General features: G+C 36.3%; 1 pseudogene; it reads right to left on the reverse strand.

Moving 5' to 3' along the window:
* Positions 1-11,427: 11,427 nt before the first annotated feature.
* LOC141503884 (U4 spliceosomal RNA) lies at positions 11,428-11,601 on the reverse strand (annotated as a pseudogene).
* Positions 11,602-13,351: the final 1,750 nt, after the last annotated feature.

Genomic DNA, 13,351 nt, shown 5'->3' on the forward strand with positions numbered 1-13,351 from the left:
CCTTCTGTAAGGTTAAGATAGGTATAGGATTCTATATTTTTAGTTAGCTTCATCTGTATTGATTGGTTATCAAACCCTATAAAACTAAGACCCTTAAGAAAGGGAATATTTCAGATCATGGGAAAGATCTGAGGTGCACTTCATTGGAGGGACCCATGAACTCTTGAATAAAGTGAAATTGACTCAGACCTCTGCTGTAGATCTTTTATTGGAATCCCCACAAAATCTGAGTTCAGATAAGATTGGCAGCCATCAGACTTTTGCCCTGGAACAGACAACTTTGGAAGCACAGAAGATTTTGCAGATCCCCAGCCTGAGCTTTTCCTGAGAAACTAGAATAACACAGTACTAAGAACTATTAGAAAGAAACAGAAACAACTCAATTCCCTCCATAAGTGCAGAGTCTGGCCCTATAACAAGCCAATAGTCAAGAAGCATTCTGAAAGAATAAGCTTTGCAAGAAGACTTCCAAGGTGGAACCAAGATGGCATGGCAAAGCTAGGAAGCTCCTAGAGCTTTTCCCCACACAACTTTAGATGAAGCCTCTATACAGAACTTAAAGCTACAGATCCCACCAAAAAAAAAGTGAAAAGTTCTCAATAATATATTTGTGAAGTTTCTTCATTAAAGTTCTGTTTTTTTCTGGGTTAAAGGGGAAGTATAGCTCAGTGTGAGTGGGAGAGTGGGAAAGCCAGCAACAGACTCTTAGCCACAGCACAGCCCAAGTCCCAGCTCAGCAAGCTAATTTAAGAGCATTAGGGAAGGTCCCAAGCCCAGACAAAATCCAAGTCCTGGAAACACTGGAATAATAGACAAGATTAAGCTGGGAACAAACCACTCATACACAACACTTGGGCTGCATAAGCAAGACCTTGGCAAGTGATAAAACAGGGACCAGATCTTGATCCCAGCACAAAATGCTTGGGACTATACCCCTGTAGACCAGGAGCAGATCCCAACTATAAAAATGAACAACAAAAAAAAGCAAAAAGAGCTCTAATCATAGAAAGGTATTATTGTTAGGGGTGATAAAAATGTCATCTCAGAAGAATAAAATAATGACAAATTGCCCTATATGTGAAGCCTCAAAAGAGTTTTGCCTCAAATCCAAAACCTCTTGGAAGTGCTCAAAAAAAGGATTTTAAAAACCAAAGAAGAGAGTGAATGAAGGAAAATGGAGAAAAATGGAGAATTATGAAAAATTGACTGAAGAATTCAACTCCTTTAAAAGTAAAAATAACCAATTGGAAAAAGAATGTCACTTATCAAAAGTAAAATTAACCAACTGGAAAAAGGAAAACAACTTATTTAATCAGATTAACCAAGATTTGCCTAATATATATATACATATATGCAACCTAGCCACCCCTGATCCACTCATCATTTAAAATTAAGTTATTTAGTTTCCAATTAATTTTTAGTTTATCTTTCTATTACCCTTTATTACACACAATTTTTATTGCATCATGATCTGAAAAGTATGCATATATTGTTTCTGCCTTTCTGCATTTGATTACTAGGTTTTTTTTATACCCTAGTACATGGTCAATTATGGTATAGGTACCATATACTGCAGAGAAAAAGGTATATATTCTTTTCTATCTCCATTAAGTTTTCTCCAGAGGTCTATCATATCTAAGTTTTCTAAGATGAAAACAATTCATATAAAAGTAAAGTTAACCAACTAGAAAAGGAAACATAAAAGTTTAACTGAAGAAAATAAAACCCTAAAAATTAGAATTGGACAAATGGAACCCAATAACTCTATGAGAAACTAAGATTCTAACAAACAAAACCAAAAAGCTGAAAAAAATAGATGTAAAATACCTTTTAGAAAAAACAAGTGACCTAGAAAATAGACCCAGGAGAGATAATTTATGAATTATTGGTCTCCCTCAGGGCTGTCCAACCTTAGGTTATCTTAGGGCTGCATTAAAATAAAATAATTATTCAAAGGCCATACCCAGAATAAAGAATACAAGACACTAATATAATAGTTAATTTGTAGTTTTACCTTAGGTTTAGCAAGTGCTATGAAAAGTCATAGTATTTTTGACTTTTTAGAAAGTGGGGGAAAATGCATCATCAATACAACAGGCAAAGGCACAAAGGGCAAAAGCAAACATAAAACAACAAAGCAACAACACAGCAGCATAAAGATAGGTACATACTGACCAGTCTGCATTGTACAGATAGAACGTATCCCACAGATTGATTAAAAATTCCATGGGATATGTTCCATCTGTAATACTACTAAAAACACCAAAGAAAATTAACATCAATGAAATTATTTATTAGTGATGGAATTAAAAAATCTAATATGCATTCCACACAAATTATTATTTTATTTTTTTGCTCATGAAAATTAAAACCCACAGATGGGCCGCATAAAATACCACCATGGGCTGCATGCATAGCCCCATCCTAGACCAAGAAGAAAAAATAGTCATTGAAAGAATCCAGCAATCACCTCCAGAAAGAGACCCCAGAATAAAAACTTCAAGGAATATTGTAGCCAAGTTGTAGAATTCTCAGTTAAAGGCGAAAATACTGTAAGCAGCCAAAAAAAGAAGCAATTTAAATTAAAAAGGAGCCACAGCCAGGATTACATAGGACTTAATGACTTCAACATTAAAGTATCAGAGGACCTGGAATATAATATTCTGGAAGGCAAAGGACTTTGGATTCCAACCAAGAATCAACGACCTTGCAAAATTCGTCATATTCTTTCAGGGAAAAGATGGATTTTCAATGAAATAGAGGACGTCCAAAATTTTCTGATTAAAAAGACCAGAACTGAACAGAAAATTCAATCTTCAAATGCAAGACTCATGAAATATGTAAAAAAGTAAATGGAAAAGGAAAAAAATGCTAGTCAAGAACATTAAACTATATACATCCTTGCAACTCTTGAGAATTGTGGTTCTCTAAAAGAAACATACTTAGAGAGAGTGTATGGGTATAGAATGATCATAAAAGTGTTGAGCCTTTAGCCAATACTTTAGTTAATAAAGGTTTAATATAGTTGAATATAGATTGCACTTTGAAGGTATGGGAATAAAGGGGTCACAAAGTGAATTTGCTTATTAGGATGGGACAGAAGGAGGGAGTGTACTTAAGGGAGCTGTACATAATTAAATAATGAAGTGATCTTGCTTTGCTTGATATTTTAATTAACAAAAGCTGTATTATTTTAGAGACAGAGGGAGGGAGTATACTTGATACTTTAGTTAACTAGGGTTGTAATACAATAGGGACAGAGAATGTGTGTGTGTGTGTGTGTGTGTGTGTGTGTGTGTGTGTGTGTGTACTTAGAAGAGCTGGATATAAACAGATCATGAAGTGATATTGCCTTATTCCATATTTTAGTTAAGGAGGAGGGATGGGTCATAGATCATGAAGTGATTTGCTTTACTTAATACTTTAATTACAATTAGGAGTGTACTTAGAGGAAGAGTGTATAATTGGTTCATGAAATGACTGCTTTACATACTTTATTTTTTTTGCAAGGCAATGGGGTTAAGTGACTTGCCCAAGGTCATACAGCTAGGTATTTATTAAGATCTGAGGCCGCATTTGAAGTCAGATCGCCCTGACTCCAGGGCTGGTGCTCTATCCACTGCAACACCTAGCTGCCCCTACGTGATACTTTAACTCACGAGGATTGTATGTCTATAGAGAGTACTAGAAAAGAGAATGTGATATAAAGTGATTATAATTTGATATTATATATGACTCTTGATAAGTGAATTTCTAATGGGACAGAAGAGGGGAGTGTACTTGGACAGTGATTGTGAGGCAATGATGCTGATCAGTCAATCAATCAATCAGCCTTTGAGAACTGTACTTCAATTAGGACAAATAAAAAGAGTATATTTTGACCGAGAGATTAAAGGAACAAGACAGATTTAAAGCAATAAAGACATGGAAAGAAAAGATTACACTTGGAAAAAGCTAGGCGTAGAGCATAACTAACACCACATGAAGAAGCCCAAAGGCCTATTATAGTAGAAGGAAAGAAGGGAAGGTGTGAACACTGAATAAATTCTGCTTTCAACAAATGTGACCCAAAGAGGGAAAATTATATATTCCCAATTAGGTTAAAAATCTGTCCCATTATACAGGGAAGTAGTGGAGAAAAGGGAAAGAAAGGGGGAATAGGGACTGATGGAAGGTGAAAGTTAAAGTTAAAATTAAAAAGAAAAGTTAAAGGGCAAAGGGAGTGAAACATTGATGAGGAGGGATAAAGGGAAAGGAAAGAAAAGTATAAATGGGGGGAAATAGTATGAAGAGAAATATAGAGAACCATTTTAACTGCAAATGTGAATGGGATGAACTCTGCCATAAAATGTAAGTAGATAGAATGGATTGTTGTTTACTAGAGCATATTTGAAGCAGAAAGGTAGAAGAAAAGCTAAATGAATTACAGAGAGATGTAGACAGCAAAATTATAATAGTGGGAGACCTGAACCTTCTTATCTCAGAATTAGATAAATCTAACTTCAAAAGAAGCAATCTATTGACTATATCAATAACAAAATGAACAGAAAACAAATGATTATCTCAATAGAAGTTAAAATAGCCTTTGACAAAAATTCAACATCCATTCCTATTGAAAACACTAGAAAGTATAGAAATAAATGGAGTTTTCCTTAAAATAATAAGTAGTATCTATCTAAATCTATCAACAAGCATTATATGTAATGGGGATAAATTAGGAGGATTTTCAATAAGATTATCACCACTACTATTCAATGTAGTATTAGAAATTATAGCTTTAGCAATAAGAGAAGAAAAAGAAATGAAAGGAATTAGAATTGGCAATAAGGAAGCAAAACTTTCACTCTTTTAAAATTTTATTTATTTATTTAAGGCAATGGAGTTAAGAGTGACTTGCCCAAGGTCACACAGCCAGGCAATTATTAAGTATCTGAGTCCAAATTTGAACTCAGGTCCTCCTGACTTCAGGGAGGGTACTCTATCTACTGAGCCACCTAGCTGCCTCCAAACATTCACTTTTTGCAGATGATATGATGATATCCTGAACTAAAAACTACTTGAAACAATTAGCAACTTGAGCAAAGTTGAAAGATAGAAAATAAACCCACATAACCCAGCATTTCTTTTTATTATCAACAAAGCCCAATAGTAAAAGATAGAAAAAGCAATTCCATTTAATGTAATTTTAGATAACAGAAAATACTTGGAAGTCTTCCTTCCAAGACAAATTCAGAAACTGTATGAACACAATCACAAAATACTTTTCACATAAATAAAGTCAGACCTAAACTATTGGAAAAAAATGTCAGTTGCTCATGGTTAGGCTGAGCTATTATAAAAATGACAATTCTACCCAAGTCAAATCAATTATTCAGTGTCAGACCAATCAAACTACCAAAAAATATTTTAGAGAATTAGGAAAAACATCAGCAAAATTCATCTGGAGCAACAAAAGGTCAAGAATATCAAAGGAATTGAAGGGGAAAAAAATGCAAAGCAAGATGACCTAGCTGTTCCAGATCTAAAGTTATATTATAAAGCAGTAGTCATCAAAACTGCCTGGCACTGATTAAGAAATAGAGTAATGGATTGGAGTAGGTACAAAAGAAACAGAAGTAAATAACTATGATAATCTTTGTAATGTCTGATAAACCCAAATATACCAGCTTCTGGGATAAGAATTCACTATTCAACAAAAACTGTTGAGAAAACTGGAACATAGTATGGGAAAAAACTAGGTATAAACCCACATCTCACACCCTATGCCAAAGTATCACCACAGGCAAATCCTATATCCATCAAGAAATAATGTATATGTCAGATCTATGGAGAGGGGAGGAATTTATGACTAAAGAAATAGAGAACATTATAAATTGCAAAATAGATGATTTTTGTTTTTGTTTTTTTGTTTTTGTTTGTTTTTGCAAGACAATGGGGTTAAATGGTTTGCCCAAGGCCACACAGCTAGGTAATTATTAAGTGTCTGAGGCTGAATTTGAACTCACTTCCTCCTGACTCCAGGGCCCGTGCTCTATTCACTGTACCACCTAGCCGCCCTAAAATAGATGATTTTTCCTATATTAAATTAAAATGTTGGGGGTGGCTAGGTGGTGCAGTGGACAAAGCACTGGCCCTGGAGTCAGGAGTACCTGGGTTCAAATCCGGTCTCAGACACTTAATAATTACCTAGCTGTGTGGCCTTGGGCAAGCCACTTACTTTAACTCCATTTGCCTTGCAAAAACCTAAAAAAACCCAGCAAACAAACAAACAAATAAAATGTTTTTTGCACAATGTAGCCAAGGGAAGGGAGAAAGCTGGGCAACAATTTTAACAGATAGTGTTTCTGATAAAAGACTCATTTTGAAAATATATAGAGAATTGAATCAGATTTCTAAGATTACAAGTCATTCCCCAATTGATAAATGGTCAAAGAATATGATCAATAAGTTTTCAAAAGATTAAAGCTATTTTTACTCTTATAAAAATGCTTCAATCATTATTGATTAGAGAAATACAAATTAAAACAACTATGAAGTACAACTCACGCCTATCAGATTGACTAAGATGACAAAAATGGAAATTAATCAATGCTCAAGAGGATGTGGGTAAGTTGAGACATTAGTGTGCTAGAGGTAGAGTTGTGAACTGATCTAGTCATTCTGAGAGCAATTTATAACTATGTCCCAAAAAGCAATTAAACTGCTCATACTTTTTGATCCAGCAATAACAATACTAGGTCTATATCCCAAAGAAGTCATAAAAAGCTGGAAAAGTCTCACATGTTCAAAAATATTTATAGCAGTTCTTTTTGTAGTGGCAAAGGATTGAAAATTGAGGGGATGTCCATCAATTGGGGAATGGCTGAATAGGTTGCAGTATTTGAAAGTAATGGAATACTATTGTGCTATAAAAAATAATAAACAGGGGCAGCTAGGTGGCGTAGTGGATAAAGCACCAGCCTTGGAGTCAGGAGTACCTGGGTTCAAATCTGATCTCAGACACTTAGTAATTACCTAGCTGTGTGGCCTTGGGCAAGCCACTTAACCCCATTTGCCTTGCAAAAAAAAAAAAACTAAAAAAAACTAAAAAAAAAAAGAAATAGTAAGCAGCAGATTGCAGAAAAATCTGGAAAGACTTAAATGAACTGATGCTAAGTGAAGTGAGCAGAATCAGAACATTATACATAGTAACACAACATTGTGTGATGATCAGCTATGATAGACTTAGCTCTTAGCAATACAGAGTATATGAATGTTAGGGAGTACTATTGTTCTATAAGAGATCATGAGCAATTGGACTTTAGAGAAGTATGGAAAGACTTGCAGGAATTGATGCTGAGTGAAATAAGCAGAACCAAGAGAATTTTGTATGCATTGACAACAACATTGTGAGATGATCGACTACGATTAATATAGCTCCTTTCAACAGTTCAGAGATCAAAGATAACCCTGAGAGACCTGCTATAGACAATGACATCCACATCCAGAGGAAAAAACAATGGAATCTAAATGCAGGGCAAAGTAATACTATGTTGACTTTTTTTCCTCTCTCATGGTCTTTTCCTTTTCCCTTAGTTCTAATCCCCTTTCACAACATGACTAATATGTAAATATATTAAACGGGAATGCATATGTACAACTTTTGTCAGACTGTTCGCTCCTATGGGGAGAGAGGGGAGGGAAGGGAAGGTGATAGAAAAATGGGGAACTCATAAATTTGCAAATGGATAAATGTTGAAAAATTACTATTGTAATTGAAAAAATAAAATTTCAATTTTTAAAAAATCAAATAAAATAATTTAAAAAAGAATAAACACTCATCCAACCTTTCTGGAGAGAGGTGGTGGTAGGGGTGGTAAGAAACATGGCCCCAAAGGGCAACAAAAGTATGCATACCCTGATCCACTACTGAGTCTATACTCTGAAGAGATTATAAAAAAGGGTAAAAGCATCACTTGTACAAAAATATTCATAGCAGCCCTGTTTGTGGTGGCAAAGAATTGGAAGCTGAGTGAATGTCCATCCATTGCAGAAGGGCTTAATAAACTGTGGTATATGTATGTGATGGAGCACTATTGTTCTATTAGAAACCAGGAGGAATGGAAATTCAGGGAATCCTGGAGGGATTTGCATGAACTGATGCTGAGCGAGATGAGCAGAACCAGAACAATGTATACCCTAACAGCAACATGGGGGTGATGATCAACCTTAATGGACTTGCTCATTCCATCAATGTAACAATCAGGTGCAATTCTGGGATATCTGTGATGGAGAATGCCATTTGTATCCTGAGAAAAAATTGTGGGAGTGGCTAGGTGGTGCAATGGATAGAGCACCGGCCCTGGAGTCAGGAGTACCTGAGTTCAAATCTGGCCTCAGACACATAATAATTACCTAGCCGTGTGGCCTTGGGCAAGCCACTTAACCCCATTGCCTTGCAAAAACTAAAAAAAAAAAAAAAAAAAAAAGAATTGTGGAATTTGAAGACAGAACCGTTCACAGGAGGTAAAAGGGATAATATGGATTACATAAAATTTTAAAGTTTTTCATAAACAAAACCAATGCAGCTCCTATAAAATTAGAAGAAAAGCAGAAAACTGGGTGGGGGTGAGTGGAAATCTTTGCAGCAAGTTTCTCTGAGTAAGATCTCATTTCTAAATTAAATAGCAAACCAAGTCAAATTTGCAAAAATAAGACATTACCCAACTGATAAATGGTCAAAGGATATGATTAGGCAGTTTTCAGAGGGAAAAAAACAAAGCTATTCAATAGTCATGTGAAAAAATATTCTATATTATTAATAATTAGTGACATGCAAATTGAAACAACTCTGTAGTACCACTTTATACTCATCATATTGTTGGGGTTTTTTTAGGTTTTTTTTTTTGCAAGGCAGTGGGGTTAAGTGACTTGCCCAAGGCTACACGGCTAGGTAATTAATTATTAAGTGTCTGAGTCTGGATTTGAACTCAGGTATTCCTGACTCCAGGGCCGATGCTCTGTCCACTGTGTCACCTAGCTGCCCCCATCATATTGTTAATATTACAAAAAAAAATTGACAAATTCCAGTTGGAACTATACAATGTATATACCCAGTGAACCAGAATTATGTTACTAGGATTATATCCGAAAGAGATCCAAAAAAAGAGGAAAAGGACCCATATGTACAAAAATATTTATAATAGGTAACAAAGAATTGGAAACTGAGGAGATGCCAACAAGTTATTATATTAATATAATAGAATACGATTATGGTCTAAGAAGTGATGAAGGGTATGGCTTCAGAAGAATGGAAAGAATTATATGAACTGTTGAATAGTGAAGTGAACAGAAACAGAACAATTTATCCAGTAACAATATTGTAAAGATAATGAAATTTGAAAGACTAACCTCTCATAACACAATGACCAACTACAATGTCAAATGACTCACGTTGAAAAATGCTATCCATTTCCAGACAGAGAACTTATGAACTTAGATGCAGATTGAATCATATACTGTCTTCTTCCTTTTTTGAGGTTGTGGTAGGGGTGGTGGGAAACATGGCTAATACAGAAATTTGTTTTCCATCTCTATGCATATTTGCAATGGCTTCTATTTGTCTGGTTTTCTCAGTGTGAGTAGGGAGGAGAAGAGGGAGATGACAAGAATTTGGAACTAAAAATAAAATTGAATTTTAAAAAATATAATTGTAATTTAACTAAAAAATACAATAAACCAGATAATGTTAATTTGAGGTTTTCTAAGTCACTATGCAAACCCACAGGAATTGGTTTCTATTTGAATTTGACATCCCTGTACTACATTGGCTAGTGAGGAGGTCTCTTTCTTTCTTCCTTTCTTTCTTTCTTTCTTTCTTTCTTTCTTTCTTTCTTTCTTTCTTTCTGCTATCCAAACATTTATTTATTTTTAATTTTACATTTTTTCCCTACTCTTGCTTCCCTCCCCCCACACACAAAAGACAGTCTGTTAGTCTTTACATTGTTTTCATGATATACATTGATCTAAGTTGAATGTGATGAGAGAGAAATCATATATACTTAAGGAAGAAAAATAAAGTTTAAGAGATAGCAAAATTATATAATAAGATAACTTTTTAAAAAAGATTAAAGGTAATAGTCTTTGGTCTTTGTTCAAACTCCACAATTCTTTCTCTGGATACAGATGGTATTCTCCATCATAGATACCTCAAAATTGTGCCTGATTGTTGCACTGATGGAATGAGCAGGTCCATTAAGGTTGATCATCACCCCCATGTTGCTGTGTACAATGTTCTTTTGGTTCTGCTCATCTCACTCAGCAGCAGTTCATGCAAATCCTTCCAGGCTTCCTTGAATTCCCATCCCTCCTGGTTTTTTTTCTTTTTGTACAAATGATGTTTTTTTTATACATTACTATAGACCCTCATAAGCAATAGTGAAGAGAAAAAAAATTTTTAATGTGCTTCAGTCTGTGTTCCAACACCACCAGCTCTGTTGTGAGTGGACCACATTCTTTATGATAAATCCATCACAAAAGCTACTTCCATATTTTTCCACTGTTGCCATTGCTCGCAACTCTCCATTCATTCCTCCCCACTACCATATACTATATTTTCTCTCTCCTTTCACTCTGTCCCTCTTCTTAAATATGCTGTGGGGTAGCTGAGTGGCAGCAGACAGATCCCCGGCCCTGGGGCCAAGAGACCCCGAGCCCACATACCACCCCTTAGTCCCAGCATCTACTCAGCCCTATGGTCCTGGACAGGCCATCCAATCCCAGTCCCTTGCAAGAAGTAAAAAAGAAAATGTGTTATATCTGACCACTCTCCCCCTATGTTCCACCCTTTCCTCCATCACTCACATCCCCACCCTTTCCCCGTCCTCCTCCTCTCTTTTTTACTCTAGATGTCTATACCCCATTGAGTATATATGCTGTTTCCTCTCCTAGCCACCTCTGATGAGAGCGAAGATTCCCTCATTCCCCCTTGCCTTCCCCCCTTCCATATCATTGCAATAGCTCATTGCAATATTAAAAAAAATCTTGTTATATGAAATATCTTAGCCTATTCCACTTCTCCTTTCTTTTACTCCCATTACATTTCCCTTTTAGCCATCGACTTCATTTTTACAATATATTTTCAAATTCAGCTCTCTACTGAACTTCATATATAAAAGCTCCTTCTACCTGCTCTATTAAATGAGAAGGTATGAGTATTATCAGTATCATTTTTCTATATAGAAATACATGCAGTTCATCATCATCATTAAGTCCCTCATATTTTACCCATTGAGGAGGTCTCTTTAGACCTAAAAATTCTACGGGGGCAGCTAGGTGGCGTAGTGGATAAAGCACTGGCCCTGGAGTCAGGAGTACCTGGGTTCAAATCCGGTCTCAGACACTTAATAATTACCTAGCTGTGTGGCCTTGGGCAAGCCACTTAACCCTATTTGCCTTGCAAAAAAAACCCCCTAAAAATTCTATGATTCTATGACTCTTGAACATCCTCATTTAAGCATGTTAGGTGGTTCCCAGAAGGACAAATCTGTGTTTGTGTTCAATTAGCAATAATCGTGCCTTGGATAAACCTCATTGGCTACGATACTGCCACTGTGCAAAGCTTGTGTTTGTGTTCAAGAAGACATTACTCCTGATTAATTTCTAGACCCTTGAGTCCATGATACTAGTATATACTTTCCATGAGGTAGGAGAGACTCTGGTGAGAGAAGTCAAGAAGGGGATCAAGGCAGAGCAAGACATAAACCATAAATTTTTGAAAAGTTATTGGAAATCCCTGTATGCATAGATATGTGAGAAAAGCCAGACCCCTCAATATGTCCTTAATTGCCAGTACCTACAACCCAAATAAGAACAGACTTTTCCTCTACAGTCATTCTGTCCTCTGACCTGAGATTTTATCTCCTTCTCAAGTGTATTTTATTTTCTACCCTAATTTGATGAATTCCCTTTTTTTTTTTTGTGCTGAATTTAGTATAGCAAGTCTTTGGTGGGAGGGAGCTAAGCTGTCCTATAATAGGCTTACTATTTTTCCCAGCCCCACCCCCCAAACTCATACAGGACTATATTCCACTAACAATGAATGACCAAGTAAGATTACTTTTATCTTGAACTCCTAAAAGAATTTTATATTCCTGGCTTGCAAATATCTATTGTATAACACCTCCAGGATCAAATTCAAAATGCTGTTTGGAATTCAAAGTCCTTCAAACCTAGCTCCCTCCTACTTTTTCAGTCTTTTTACATCTTTATTCCATATATATATATATATAGAGATAGATAGATAGATAGATAGATAGATATATACACTCTTGGAGGGCAGAGCCAAGATGGTGGCATGAAGGCAGCATTTCCTGGGAACTCATTCCCCACCAGACTCCAAAAGCCAACAAATTATGACTCTAGCCAAAATTTAGAGGGGCAGAACACACAGAAAGACTGAGTGATACATTTTCCCAGTCCAAGATAACTTAGAAGTTCCATGGGAAAGGTATGTTTCACCAGGAACAGGAGTGGGAAAAAGCCCAGGTCACAGCACAACCCTGGAACAGCTTGAAGGGGTGGAGAGAGAATTCTGCTAAACCAGAATGAGTGTGGAGTAAGGGAGCACTGGCCACAGGTGCAGTGAGAACCTGGAGAAAGCAGCCTGCACCCCCAGAGAAAAGCCCACAGATGGTAAGGGGGTCAGGGAAGACTGCAGAAATTTCTCTGCACTCCCTCAGGGTAGGACTCTGCTGTTTGCCTATACTCAGATCCAGGTTGCAGTTTAGGCTTCCATACTAAGATAGCCAAGCTGGATCCCTCCTTACAGCTCCAGGGTAGAGGGAAGTGAGGTGGTCATCTACATATCAAAGCACAGGCAAGAGAGTATAAGACTTTGGAGGAATAAAGGTCCCAGTGGGGTGTCCTAAAAAAAATAATAAAGCCTTGGAAGTGCTGTAAATTAGCCTTGGGCTGAGGAAATGAGTAAATAACAGAAAAAGAAGAATCTGACCATAGAGAATTACTTTAGTCCCATGGAAGATCAAAACACATACTCAGATGATGACAAAATCAAAGCTTCCATATCCAAAACCTCCAAGAGAAACAGAAAATGGGCTCAGACTATGGATGAGCTCAAAAAAGACTTTGAAAAGCAATTAAGGGAGGTGGAGGAAAAATTGGGAGGAGAAATGAGAGTGATGCAGAAAAATCAAGAAAACCAAAACAATAGCTTGGTGAAAGAAATACAAAAAAATACCGAAGAAAATAATATGTTAAAAACCAGTTTAGGCCTAATGGAAAAAGCAAAACAAAAGGCAAATGAGGAGAAGAATGCCTTAAAAAGCAGATTTGGCAAGTTATAAGCTCTCTG

The sequence above is a fragment of the Macrotis lagotis genome, chromosome X, assembly GCF_037893015.1.
Source record: "Macrotis lagotis isolate mMagLag1 chromosome X, bilby.v1.9.chrom.fasta, whole genome shotgun sequence".
Lineage (NCBI taxonomy): Eukaryota > Metazoa > Chordata > Mammalia > Peramelemorphia > Peramelidae > Macrotis > Macrotis lagotis.